We start from the raw sequence: 13,189 nt of genomic DNA, 5'->3' as shown, positions 1-13,189 counted from the left end.
AATAAAGAGTGAGGTGTCTATATTTGAGGGACTTTAGCGTAATTGAGATATATATATGGTCAATATTGTGTGCACTCATGGTTGATCAATTTGTTTCACAGTTTGGACTGTCAGATAACGATACTTTTGAACATGCATGATATACTTTGAAGTACCAGAATTACAAACCTAAGATTGGCATTTCGGAATTCGGCTCCATCATTAGCTTTTGTAATTTATTCAAACAGAGGTACATTTTTTAAGCCAGGATTTCGTGATTTCGAATTCATATATCAAACCTAGAGATATACACATACGGGCATGTTCAAACTTTATAATCATCCACTTTATTCATACACATACACATTTTTGTTTTTGTCATCATATTTAGGATAAACACATTTGGAATTTCATTTGAATTGGACCATATGATGGTATTTGCTTGCACTAGCTCAATGATCCATATTTGAATTGAATGGGTAATCTAAGTTTTGAGTTGGAGACATTGATTTTCGAAACTTGCACTTTTTTGCGTCCAAAACAAATAAATTCTCGGCCATGATATCATAGCCAGCCGTACAAGAGCAGAACACTTAATTTCAGGTGCCAAAAGCTTCCAAACTTCCCGCTCACATCGAAGTATCTCGCTCCCGAAAGTTTAGCCCAGTGATATTCCTATTTTACCCCTACCACATGAACAGAAAAGGGCTGCTTTGGTAAGTCCATTGTTTTCCCCTCCTTGCCCCCAACATTCTTCCCAGAGTCCTTCCCCTTCCCCTTCCCGCCTCCTCCCCCCCCCCCACCAACCATGCCAAGCCGCCGAATCTAGTCCTCCACCGCAGTGATGGACCTCACACCCCACAGGATCTACCTTCCGCACCTTGGAACCCCCAACTGCCAACTCACCACTTCACTGGAGCCGCTTCAGTGACTGGCTTGTCCACCGATCCAGATCTCCTTGACCGCCATCCTGGTCCACCGCACCGGATTTGCTTCACCGGCGCCCTCATCCACCATAGTGCAGGCCCTTCACCGACTCCCTCGCCCGCCCCACCGCTGGCCCTTTATACAAGCCCTCGTCTACCGCAACTGATCCGCCTCACCGAAAGCACTGTACACCGCACCAGATTTGCTTCGCCGATGCCTTCGTCCACTACACCGGACCCGCTCCACGAACACCATATTCAACTCAATTGGCCCTGATTTAATGACACCGCAGCCTCATCAGGTTATTTTGATTTGTACTCCTTCAGTTTTTCTCTTCTTTATCATGGAACTGTTCACTTACCACAGATGAGCTTTCTTGTATGTCGACAGGCGCCGCAACCGAACCACCGGAGCCGCTTCACCAACGGCGACAGCCAGCCCAAACTCAATTGCAACACGAGCACCATCGATGATCCTTAGCTATCAAGTATGACAACAATACCCATACGCCACTGAGAATCAGGTACTATTATCCAACGGCTGACGCCTACATTCACTTTCTTAGCATAAGCACCGCACCTCTGAATTTCTTCAGGGCATCATTCAATTTTTCATGTGACACGTTATTCTACTTGCACCTGTATGGCCATACTTCTAGCAGTGAACATGTTACATTTGCTAAATTGCAAACCAATGCACATATAGTTACAATGCTTTTGTTTTGTCCTAAGTATTACTGTACTTCCTAGATATCACTGCATACTATTTTACTTCTTGCATGCTATATTTATGATAATGGTGTTGTTGTGATGCCACTTGTTGGTTCCATCAGACTGCTTCATGTTCTCTATGCTTATTTACACATCAGCAAACTAGCATGTCGTTCCGCTACTTTTTGTTCGTTTTACCCTACATTTTCTGATGCTAGCTATTATCACTAGTCCGAGCCTTTGTTCATTACTTTTTTGTGCGTTCTTGACCTTCCCAAGTTGCACGACTAATTTAATGCTTCTATTAATTATGGAGCTGCCAACCCCATCAAGCAAAATATTTGTTCTTTTGGGGCTGGCACCTCGAACAAGCTTAAAAATAGAGTGAAGCACATATATTGTCGTGTAAGCACACACCCTTCTTTCACTAGTTTAGATGAACCATTGATGATCAATTCAAACCAGTGCATGCGATTAAAATTAATTTTACCTAAATAGATGGTGCAGAATAAACTACAACAACTAGATTTGCAACCACGGGATGCTCATGATATCTTCAAAGAACATTGCAACAGTAGCGAGGCTTCACAACAACATATGGTAAGCCAGTGTGTTTTAGTACATGTGAAATGTAATGCGTGTGGGATGCTTTCTTGGCTTGTGCCCTTAACCTCTAATCCTATAGAATTACAAATAGTTCAGTTGTCTGCTTTGCTGTATTGCTTGATTCGAATGCTTGTTTGTTACTTGTTAGGCTATACCTGAGTTGGCCAATATATCAGTAGTGCTTGTTGTACTATCGTAAAGAAATGCATGCCTAGTTCATTTGACTCCTTAACTTTTCCTATGAACTTCATGACAAGACTGTCTTCGTAGTTTATATGAGGCCACACTGTTAAGTGCTTTCTAAGATTATTTCAACTTCTTAGATGCCTTGGTGATAGAGGCAAAGGTGTCCCGTCTTTAAATAAGATGGTGGCTATCGTTTTTGAGGAAGTCGACTTTGATGATCTGACTACGAACGTGCAAGGACGTCGCGCCTTAGCAATCGCTAAACCAACTCCAAGAGGTTATCGACCACGCCGGAGCACAATCAACCTGACCACGAAGGTCTGTTTCCTGCAGGCAAACGAAGAACAAGCAAGAAACTGAGATTCCAATCTGGATATTGCGAATATAAGAGGAAAACTTTATTGATCAAGGTGGGGTTCTGTGACGCCTTTGTCTGGTCATTGAACACAAACGAAGTACGCGAAGTTGCAACTATGGCAAACTTTAATCTAAACAAAACCCAAAGTCTAAACGACGCCCTAAAGGCTGTATATATGGAAGAAGAGGGGGGAATTTCGTGGCCCTTGGAGGAGGGGTCCGAAACCAACCCTAACACTTGTTTCCCCACACATACGGACTCTAAAAACAGCCTACACTTAAGTATTTCGAAAATACATGGGCCTAGCCCAATAATAAGGTGACGCAGCACCTAGAATAGCCTCTGGACGAAATTTATGAAGTGACATCTTGTATATTTCGTCCAAGGCTTCATGCACTCCTTATGGTGGCTTCAAAGTCCTGAAATCATCACTTCGAACTCCGTTCTTGATCCCCTTGCGCATGCCATCATCTCCATGCTTGGTCTTGCTCCAGTGTTCATCCCTCTTATCCATGCCAGGCCCTTCATTTGTAAGCAAAACAAATGTATCCAATTTAGGCAGCATCATATTCTCATGAACATTAGAATCATTACCAAGAAACGAAAGTACCTGATAATTTAATTAGCGTGCACGAGCTCTAGTAATTGGTCCAGTATGTATAGTACCAGGGGTTGTGGGTGTAACAATGGTATTGATGTCCTCATCATCCTCCCCTTCTTGAAATGAAGTCATCCTCGACGGAAGCTCATCTTCCTCACCCAAATAAGGCTTCAAACCTGCAATGTTAAAAGTGGGACTAACACCAAAATCTGCAGGCAGCTCAAGTTTATATGCATTATCATTTATTTTCTCTAACACCTTAAAAGGACCATCAGCACGTGGCATTAGCTTTGATTTGCGCAAATTAGGAAATATATCCATACACAAATGTAACCAAACAAGATCTCCAGGTGCAAACACAACATGCTTTTTACCCTTATCTCCAGCAAGTTTATATTTAGCATTCATACGCTCAATGTTTTCCTTAGTTAACTCATGCATTTTTAAAATCAATTCAACACGTTCTTTATCATCAAAATTAACCTTCTCCGAAGATGGAAGAGGCAACAAATCAATAGGTGCATGAGGTAGGAAACCATACACAATTTCAAAAGGGCACATCTTAGTAGTAGAATGCATTGAACGATTATAAGCAAATTCAATATGAGGCAAGCATTCTTAAAAAGCAGTTTAGTCCCCAACTTAGCCCATAAACATCTCCAAAAGTGGCCAAGAAATTTAGTATCACGATCTGAAACTATAGTATTTGGCACACCATGCAAGCGAATAATTTTACGAAAGAACAAATCAGCAACATTAACAGCATCATCGCTTTTATGACACGGTATAAAGTGTGCCATTTTCGAGAACCTATCCACAACAACAAATATGCTATCCCTCCCCTTCTTTGTTCGAGGTAAACCTAAAACAAATTCCATAGATATATCCTCCCAAGGAACACTAGGTAAAGGCAAAGGAATATATAAACCATGAAGATTGAGTCGTGACTTAGCTTTTTTACATGTAGTGCAGCGAGCTACAAAACTCTCAACATCCCATCTCATCTTTAGCCAAAAGAAATGTGTAGCAAGTATATCCTCCGTCTTCTTGACGCCAAAGTGTCCAATTAATCCTCCTCCATGTGCCTCCTGCAACAACAAAAGACGAACGGAGCTAGTTGGAATGCATAGCTTGTTAGCGCGAAACACAAATCCATCATTAAGAATGAACTTGTTCCAAGTTCTCCCTTCCTTACAATTCTGTAATACATCTTTAAATTCAGCATCATGCACATATTGATCTTTGATGGTCTCCAAAAAATATATTTTAAAGTCAAGTTGTGAAAGCATAGTATAACGACGAGACAATGCATCAGCAATAACATTTTCTTTACCCTTCTTGTGTTTAATGACATAAGGGAAAGTCTCAATGAATTCAACCCATTTAGCATGTCTACGGTTCAGTTTTGCTTGACTTTTAATGTGTTTCAAAGATTCATGATCAGAATGTATAACAAATTCTTTGGGCCATAAATAATGTTGCCATGTTTCTAAGGTCCAAACAAGAGCATATAATTCTTTATCATAAGTAGAATAGTTCAGACTAGGCCCACTCAATGTTTCAGAAAAGTATGCAACAGGTTTTCCATCTTGTAATAACACACCTCCTAATCCAATTCCACTAGCATCACATTCAAGCTCAGAAGACTTATTAAAATCAGGAAGTTGGAGTAAAGGAGCATGTGTCAACTTATCTTTCAATACCGTGAAGGCTTCTTCTTGTGCAGTACCCCAAACAAAAGGCACATCCCTCTTTGTAAGCTCGTTGAGAGGTGCAGCAATGGTGCTGAAATCTCTCACAAAACGCCTATAGAAACTGATAACCCACAAGTATAGGGGACCGCAACAGTTTTCGAGGGTAGAGTATTCAACCCAAATTTATTGATTCAACACAAGGGGAGCCAAAGAATATTCTCAAGTATTAGCAGCTGAGTTGTCAATTCAACCACCCTAGGAAACTTAATATCCGCAGCAAAGTATTTAGTAGCAAAGTAATATGATAGTAGTGGTAACGGTAGCAAAAGGTAATGGTAGCAAAAGTAGTGTTTTGGTATTTTGTAGTGATGATAGCAATAGCAACGGAAAAGTAAATAAGTGAAGAACAATATATGGAAAGCTCGTAGGCAATGGATCGGTGATAGAGAATTATGCCGGATGTGGTTCATCATGTAACAATCATAACCTAGGGTGACACAGAACTAGCTCCAATTCATCAATGTAATGTACGCATGTATTCCGAATATAGTCATATGTGCTTATGGAAAAGAACTTGCATGACATCTTTTGTCCTACCCTCCTGTGGCAGCGGGGTCTGATGAGGACATCAATACCATTGTTACACCCACAGCCCCTGCTGCTATATATACTGGACCAATTACTAGAGCTCGCGCACGCCAACTGAATTATCAGGTACTTTCGTTTCTTGGTAACGGTTCTAATGTTCATGAGAATATGATGCTGCCTAAAGTGGATACATTTGTTTTGCTTACAAATGAAGGGCCTAGCTTGGACAAGAAAGATGAACCTTGGAGCAAGTTCAAGCATGGAGATGATGGCATGCGCTAGGGGAACAAGAACGGAGTTACAAGTGATGATTCCAGGACTCTGAAGCCACCATAATGAGTGCATGAAGCATGGGACGAAATATACAAGATGCCACTTCATAAATTTCGTCTAGAGGCTATTCTAGGTGCTGCGTCACCTTATTATTGGGCCAGGCCCATGTATTTTCGAAGTACTTAAGTATAGGCTGTTTTTAGAGTCCGTATGTGTGGGGAAACAAGAGTTAGGGTTGGTTTCGGACCCCACCACCAAGGGCCACGAAATTCCCCTCTCTCCTCCATATATACAACCCTTAGGGCATCGTTTAGATTTTGGGTTTTGTTTAGATTAAAAGTTCGCCATAGCTGCAACTTCGCGTACTTCGTTTGTGTCCAACGACCAGACCAAGACGTCACAGAACCCCACCTTGATCAATAAAGCTTTCATCTTATATTCGCAATATCCAGATTGCAATCTCAGTTTCTTGCTTGTTCTTCGTTTGCTCGCAGGAAACAGGCCCTCGTGGTCAGGTTGATCGTGCTCCGGCATGGTCAATAACCCCTCGGAAGTTGGTTTAGCGATTGCTAAGGCACGACGTCTCGCACGTTCGTAGTCGGATCGTCAAGGTCGACTCCCACAGAAATGATAGCCACCATCTCATCGAAACATCGGGACACCTTTGCCTCTATCAGGGTCCTAGTGGAAACTAAGGGATATTAAGGCCTCCTTTTAATAGAGTACCGGACCAAAGCACTAACACATAGTGAATACATGAACTCCTCAAACTACGTTCATCACCGGGAGTCGTCCCGATTATTGTCACTTCGGGATTGCCGGATCATAACACATAGTAGGTGACTATAGACTTGCAAGATATGATAAAGAACTCTCATATATTGATGAAAACATAATAGGTTCAGATCTGAAATCATGGCACTCGGGCCCTAGTGACAAGCATTAAGCATAGCAAAGTCATAGCAACATCAATCTCAAAACATAGTGGATACTAGGGATCAAACCCTAACAAAACTAACTCGATTACATGATAAATCTCATCCAACCCATCACCCTCCAGCAAGCCTACGATGGAATTACTCACGCACGGTGGTGAGAATCATGAAATTGGTGATGGAGGATGGTTGATGATGACGATGGCGACGAATTCCCCTCTCCAGAGCCCCGAACGGACTCCAGATCAGCCCTCCTGAGAGGTTTTAAGGCTTGGCAGCGGCTTCGTATCGTCAAATGTGATGAATCCTTCTCCTTTAATTTTTTCTCTCGGAAAGCAAATATATAGAGTTGGAGTTTAGGTCGGAGGAGCTCCAGGGGGCCCACGAGGTAGGGGGGCGCGCCCAGGGGGGCAGGCGCGCCCCCACCCTCCTGGCTAGGGTGTGGGCCCCCCGGTCTTCATCTTTTGCAAGGATTATTTATTATTTCCAAAAAGGACGTTCCGTGAAGTTTCAGGTCATTCCGAGAACTTTTGTTTCTGCACATAAATAACACCATGGCAATTCTGCTGAAAACAGCATCAGGCCGGGTTAGTTCCATTCAAATCATGCAAGTTAGAGTCCAAAACAAGGGCAAAAGTGTTTGGAAAAGAAGATACAATGGAGACGTATCAACTCCCCCAAGCTTAAACCTTTGCTTGTCCTCAAGCAATTCAGTTGACAAACTAAAAGTGATAAAGAAAAACTTTTACAAACTCTGTTTGCTCTTGTTGTAAATATGTAAAGCCAGCATTCAAGTTTTCAGCAAAGATTATAAACTAACCATATTCACAATAACGCTTAGGTCTCATGTTTACTCATATCAATGGCATAATCAACTAGCGAGCAATAATAATAAATCTCGTATGACAACACTTTCTCAAAACAATCATAATATGATATAACAAGATGGTATCTCTCTAGCCCTTTCTGAGACCGCAAAACATAAATGCAGAGCACCTTTAAAGATCAAGGACTGACTAGACATTGTAATTCATGGTAAAAGAGATCCAGTCAAGTCATACTCAATGTAAACTAACAGTAATGAATGCAAATGACAGCGATGCTCTCCAACTGGTGCTTTTGAATAAGAGAATGATGACTCAACATAAAAGTAAATAGATAGGCCCTTCGCAGAGGGAAGCAGGGATTTGTAGAGGTGCCAGAGCTCGGTTTTGAAATAGAGGTGAATAATATTTTGAGCGGTATACTTTCATTGTCAACATAACAACCAAGAGATGGCGATATCTTCCATGCTACACACATTATAGGCGGTTCCCAAACAGGATGGTAAAGTTTATAATCTCACTCCACCAACAACCATCAATCCATGGCTTGCTCGAAACAACGAGTGCCTCCAACTAACAAGAGTCCCAGGGGGAGTTTTCTTTGCAATTATTTTGATTTAGTTTTCATAAAGCATGGGACTGGGCATCCCGGTGACCAGCCACGTTCTCGTGAGTGAGGAGCGGAGTCCACTCCTCTTGAGAATAACCCGCCTAACATGGAAGATACGGACAGCCCTAGTTGATACATGAGCTATTCGAGCATACAAAACAGGATATTTATTTGAAGGTTTAGAGTTTGGCACATACAAATTTACTTGGAACGGCAGGTAGATACCGTAAATAGGTAGGTATGGTGGACTCATATTGCATAACTTTGGGGTTTATGGGTTTGGATGCACAAGCAGTATTCCCGCTTAGTACAGGTGAAGGCTAGGAAAAGACTGGGAAGCGACCAGCTAGAGAGCGACAACAGTCATGAACATGCATTAAAATTAATCAACACCGAATGCAAGCATGGGTAGGATATAATCCACCATGAACATAAATATTGTGAAGGCTATGTTGATTTTGTTTCAACTACATGCGTGAACATGTGCCAAGTCAAGTCACTTAAATCATTCAGAGGAGGATACCACCCTATCATACCACATCACAACCATTTTAATAGCATGTTGGCACGCAAGGTAAACCATTATAAGCTCCAGCTAATCAAGCATGACACAAGAAACTATGATCTCTAGTCACTACTAGGAAAAGGGCTATAGAGGAAATTGACACTAATGGCGCACCAGACATGTGGTGCGCCACTACTATATACTAATAGCGCACCATGTGTTGGTGCGCCATTAGTGTGGAAGACACTAATGGCGCACCAGACACATGGTGCACCACTAGTAACAAAAACTTCTTTTTTCATTTTTCCAAACATACTAATGGCGCATCTAGGCACAGTGCGCCATTACTAGTTCTAACTAGTAATGGCGCACCAACCACCAAGTGCGCCACTACTGTATTTTTTTATTCTTTTTTTTGCAAAACTACTAATGGCGCACTGTGGCATAGTGCGCCATTACTAGTTTAAACTAGTAATGGCGCACTTTGCCACGGTGCGCCATTAGTATATATTTATTTATTTATTTATTTATTTATTTGCAAAACTACTAATGGCGCACCACCAGCAGGTGCGCCATTAGTATGTAGGGTTACTAATGGCGCATGAGTGGGTGGTGCGCCATTAGTAACCTGGGACCAGCTAGATATTTTGGACAGCCACACCTACACACTCACTTTCCCCACTTCATTCCCTCCACCTCCTTCTCCAAGCTTGTGTCGGCTGCCTCCTCCTCCTCACCTCATTTGCACCATAGATTCATCAAAATTAAGTGGTTAAATTACCTTTTTTTTATAGGTAAGTAAGGGGAAAGCTATCTTTATGTTGTAGATCTACTTTTTTTCTCCCTAGCTCGCTCCAACAACGTGCACATGCACTTTTTGTGGCCTAGCTAGATCTATGTATGTTTGTGGTGTTGCATATGTTTGTGGTGTTGCATATACGTTTGTGTTTGCAAGTACCGGTATTTGAAATGCGATAGTTGCCAATATTTTGCCGGAATGTTGATTCATTTCCGTTTCGGCGAGAATTTTGGCACTATGCATTCTTTTTGGTCCTATTTTTAGGGAAAGTCATGCCAATTTTTTTCTTGGTTCTAAAATATCGTTTTGCTCTACCCCGCAGGCGACCATGGTCCGCACAATGACCGAAGGCATCGTGAATAGGTTTTTGAGCTCCGTGAAGGCCGAGATGCTTCAAAAGAACGAGACGGAGATAAGATGTCCGTGTCGAAGATCCAAGCTAAAGAGCCTTATTGCGGACCCGGATTTCGGGCAGGTGCGGGACCACCTGCTCTGGCGTGGTTTCATGGATGGCTATTGGTGGCAAGGTGATGAAGATGACTATGAAGTCGTCCATGGGGGCCGGGCAAGAAATGAGGAAGGGCAACAAGACAACCACCGCGGCTCGGGCGGGCGAGAAGACGAAGAATCTCGAGGACATGATCACGACAGTGATGCTGTACATAGTCATCATGTAGAAGATGTCGGACATGATGATGAGGAAGATCAAGACGAAGGGCATGATCATGAAGATGAAGATGTCGGAGCAGACGACGATGGAGGCTGGGTGCAGGACCCTCATATTCAAGAGCTTCTTCTCAAGTAGACGGATAACGCAAGAGCTGCCACCCGAGAGAAATCCAAGCTGGATCAACCAGAGATAGACGCGGTTACTCCATTGTATGAAGGATGCAGGTCCGAGGATACCCGCCTGAAAGTAATACTCATGGCTCTGGAGATGAAGGTAAAACACAAAATGATCGACGCATGCTTCGACGAGAACATGTCATTCTGGCACGAACGTCTTCTCAAGGGGAACAAGTGCCTGACAAGTTTCAAGGAGGCGAAGAAAATCATGTGTCCTCTGGATTTACCGCACGTGAAATACCATGTGTGCATGAACAATAGCATCATTTATCGGGACAAGCACGCGGAGTCTACCATATGTCCAGTGTGCGGCGTCACTCGATACAAGAAGAGGAAGAAAGCTCCTCGAAAAGTGGTGTGCTACTTTCCGATCACTCCTCGTCTACAGCAGTATTTCGCGGACCCTAAGGTAGCAAAGCTCCTGTGTTGGCACGCGGATAGGGAGGAGAAGAAGCAGGAAGATGACGGAAATGATCCGGAGATAAATAAAAAAGACAAGATGCTGAGTCACCCTAAGGATGCGAGCTAGTGGCAAGCATTGAACTTCAAAGACCCAGAATTTGGGAATGATCCAAGGAACATCATGCTGGGCGCGAGCACTGATGGAGTCAATCCGTTTGGCAGCCAGAGAAGCACACATAGCACCTGGCCTGTGTTTGTGTGGATGTACAACCTCCCCCCTGGTTGTGCATGAAGAGGAAGTACATTCACATGAGTATGCTAATTGAAGGGCCAAAACAACCAGGGAACGACATCAATCTGTATCTGGGGCTGCTGAAAGGGGAGCTAGACACGTTGTGGAAAATGCCAGCCAATACGTGGGACGCCGCAAAGAAAAATATTTCCCTATGAGAGCCGCACTACTCACGACGGTGCACGACTATCTCGGTTACGAATATCTCGCGGGGCAGGTGGTCCACGGATTTTCTGGATACGTCAGGTGCATGGATGACACAACGTATCGCCAACTAGATAGAGATCCCGGGTCTTCAAAAACCGTGTTCATGGGACATCGAAGGTGGCTTCGCGACGATGACCCGTGGAGAAAACGCAAGGATCTGTTCGTTGGTGAAACCGAACCCCGAAGACACCCGCGTACGAGGAGCGGCGAGGAAATAGACGAGCTGTTGAAAAATTGGAAAGATTGCCCACTGCCGGGAAAGAAGCAAAAGGCGCCAGAGCCGGGAAAGAAGTGAAAGGCGCCAGAGCGCTGCTAAAGGTATGGAAAACGAGGTCTGTTTTCTGGGACTAGCCGTACTGGAAGATCCACCGTGTGCCTCACAGCCTTGATGTCATGCATATCACGAAGAACGTGTGCGAGAGTCTGCTTGGTACCCTGCTCAACATGCCAGAGAGGACCACAGATGGGCCGAAAGCAAGGGCAGACTTGAAATCAATGGGCATCAGGCAGGAGATTCACGCTAATGATGATGATGATGAGGCGAAGCAGGACACATAAAGTCGTCGCAAAGGCAAAAAGGCCAAGAAGACCAGAAATGACTACCCTCCCGTGTGCTTCACTCTAAGTCAGGAGAAGATCGAGCAATTATTCACCTGCCTCGTAGGAGTAAAACTTCCTTACGGTTACACGGGGAAGATAAGCAGATACGTAGACCCAGCGAAGCAGAAGTTCAGCGGGATGAAGTCTCACGACTGTCACGTGCTGATGACGTAGATACTTCCAGTTGCAATCCGTGGGATCATGGACACGCACGTCCTTGAAACGCTATTTGGCCTATGCAACTTTTTCGACGTCATCTCTCGGAAGTCGGTTGGCGTGAGACAACTCAGAAGGCTATAGGAAGAGATCGTGGTGATACTATGCGAGCTTGAGATGTACTTCCTGCCCGCATTCTTCGACGTTATGGTGCATCTCCTGGTCCATATCGTGGAGGATATCATCCAACTCGGGCCGACGTTCCTGCACAGCATGATGCCGTTGAAAGGATGAATGGTTTCATCAAAGGATACGTTCGCAACATGTCACGTCCAGAGGGAAGCATAGGCAGGGGCTTTCTGACTGAAGAGTGCATCTCCTACTGCACGAATAATCTAGGCATCGAGAACCCCGTTGGTCTGCCCGTCAACAGGCACCTCGGCAGGCTCGCTAGATGGGGTCACCATGAGGGTCACCGCGAAATGCATGTCGACTTCGAGGGTCGACTCGCCGACTTTGAAAGAGCAAACCTAGTCGCGCTACAACACATAGACGTGGTCGATCCTTGGGTGGTAGAGCACAAAACCTTTATTGAGAAGACGTAGAATGACCGAGGCCAACAGAGGACGAACGGAGATATAATCAAAGAGCACAACTCATGTTTCACGCGTTGGTTCAAGCAGAAGCTTCTGTCGTACCCTTTACATGAGGATTCTTCGGCGGAAGAACAACTCATATTCGCCTTGTCACAGGGCGCCGAGCACAACCTGATGACCTATGAGGCGTACGATATCAACGGCTACACATTCTACACCGAGGACAAGGACATGAAGAGCGATGGTTATCAGAACTTGGGGGTAACGATGGAATCCTACACCGGTAACGACAAGGACAGATACTACAGAAGGATCAAGGAGATCTGGGAGCTGAGCTACGCTGGAGAGAAGGTCCCGATGTTCCGTGTCAGATGGGCCAAGAGCGTCCTAAAAGAAGACCGGTATTTCACCACCATGGTTATACCCGAAGCCAAATCCAAGACCGCGGGCGCAAACGTCACCGCGAAAAATGAGCCATGGGTACTGGCTTCCCAA

The sequence above is a fragment of the Triticum dicoccoides genome, chromosome 3A, assembly GCF_002162155.2.
Source record: "Triticum dicoccoides isolate Atlit2015 ecotype Zavitan chromosome 3A, WEW_v2.0, whole genome shotgun sequence".
Lineage (NCBI taxonomy): Eukaryota > Viridiplantae > Streptophyta > Magnoliopsida > Poales > Poaceae > Triticum > Triticum dicoccoides.
The sequence above is the reverse complement of the archived record's forward strand: the minus strand, read 5'-3'. Positions refer to the sequence as shown.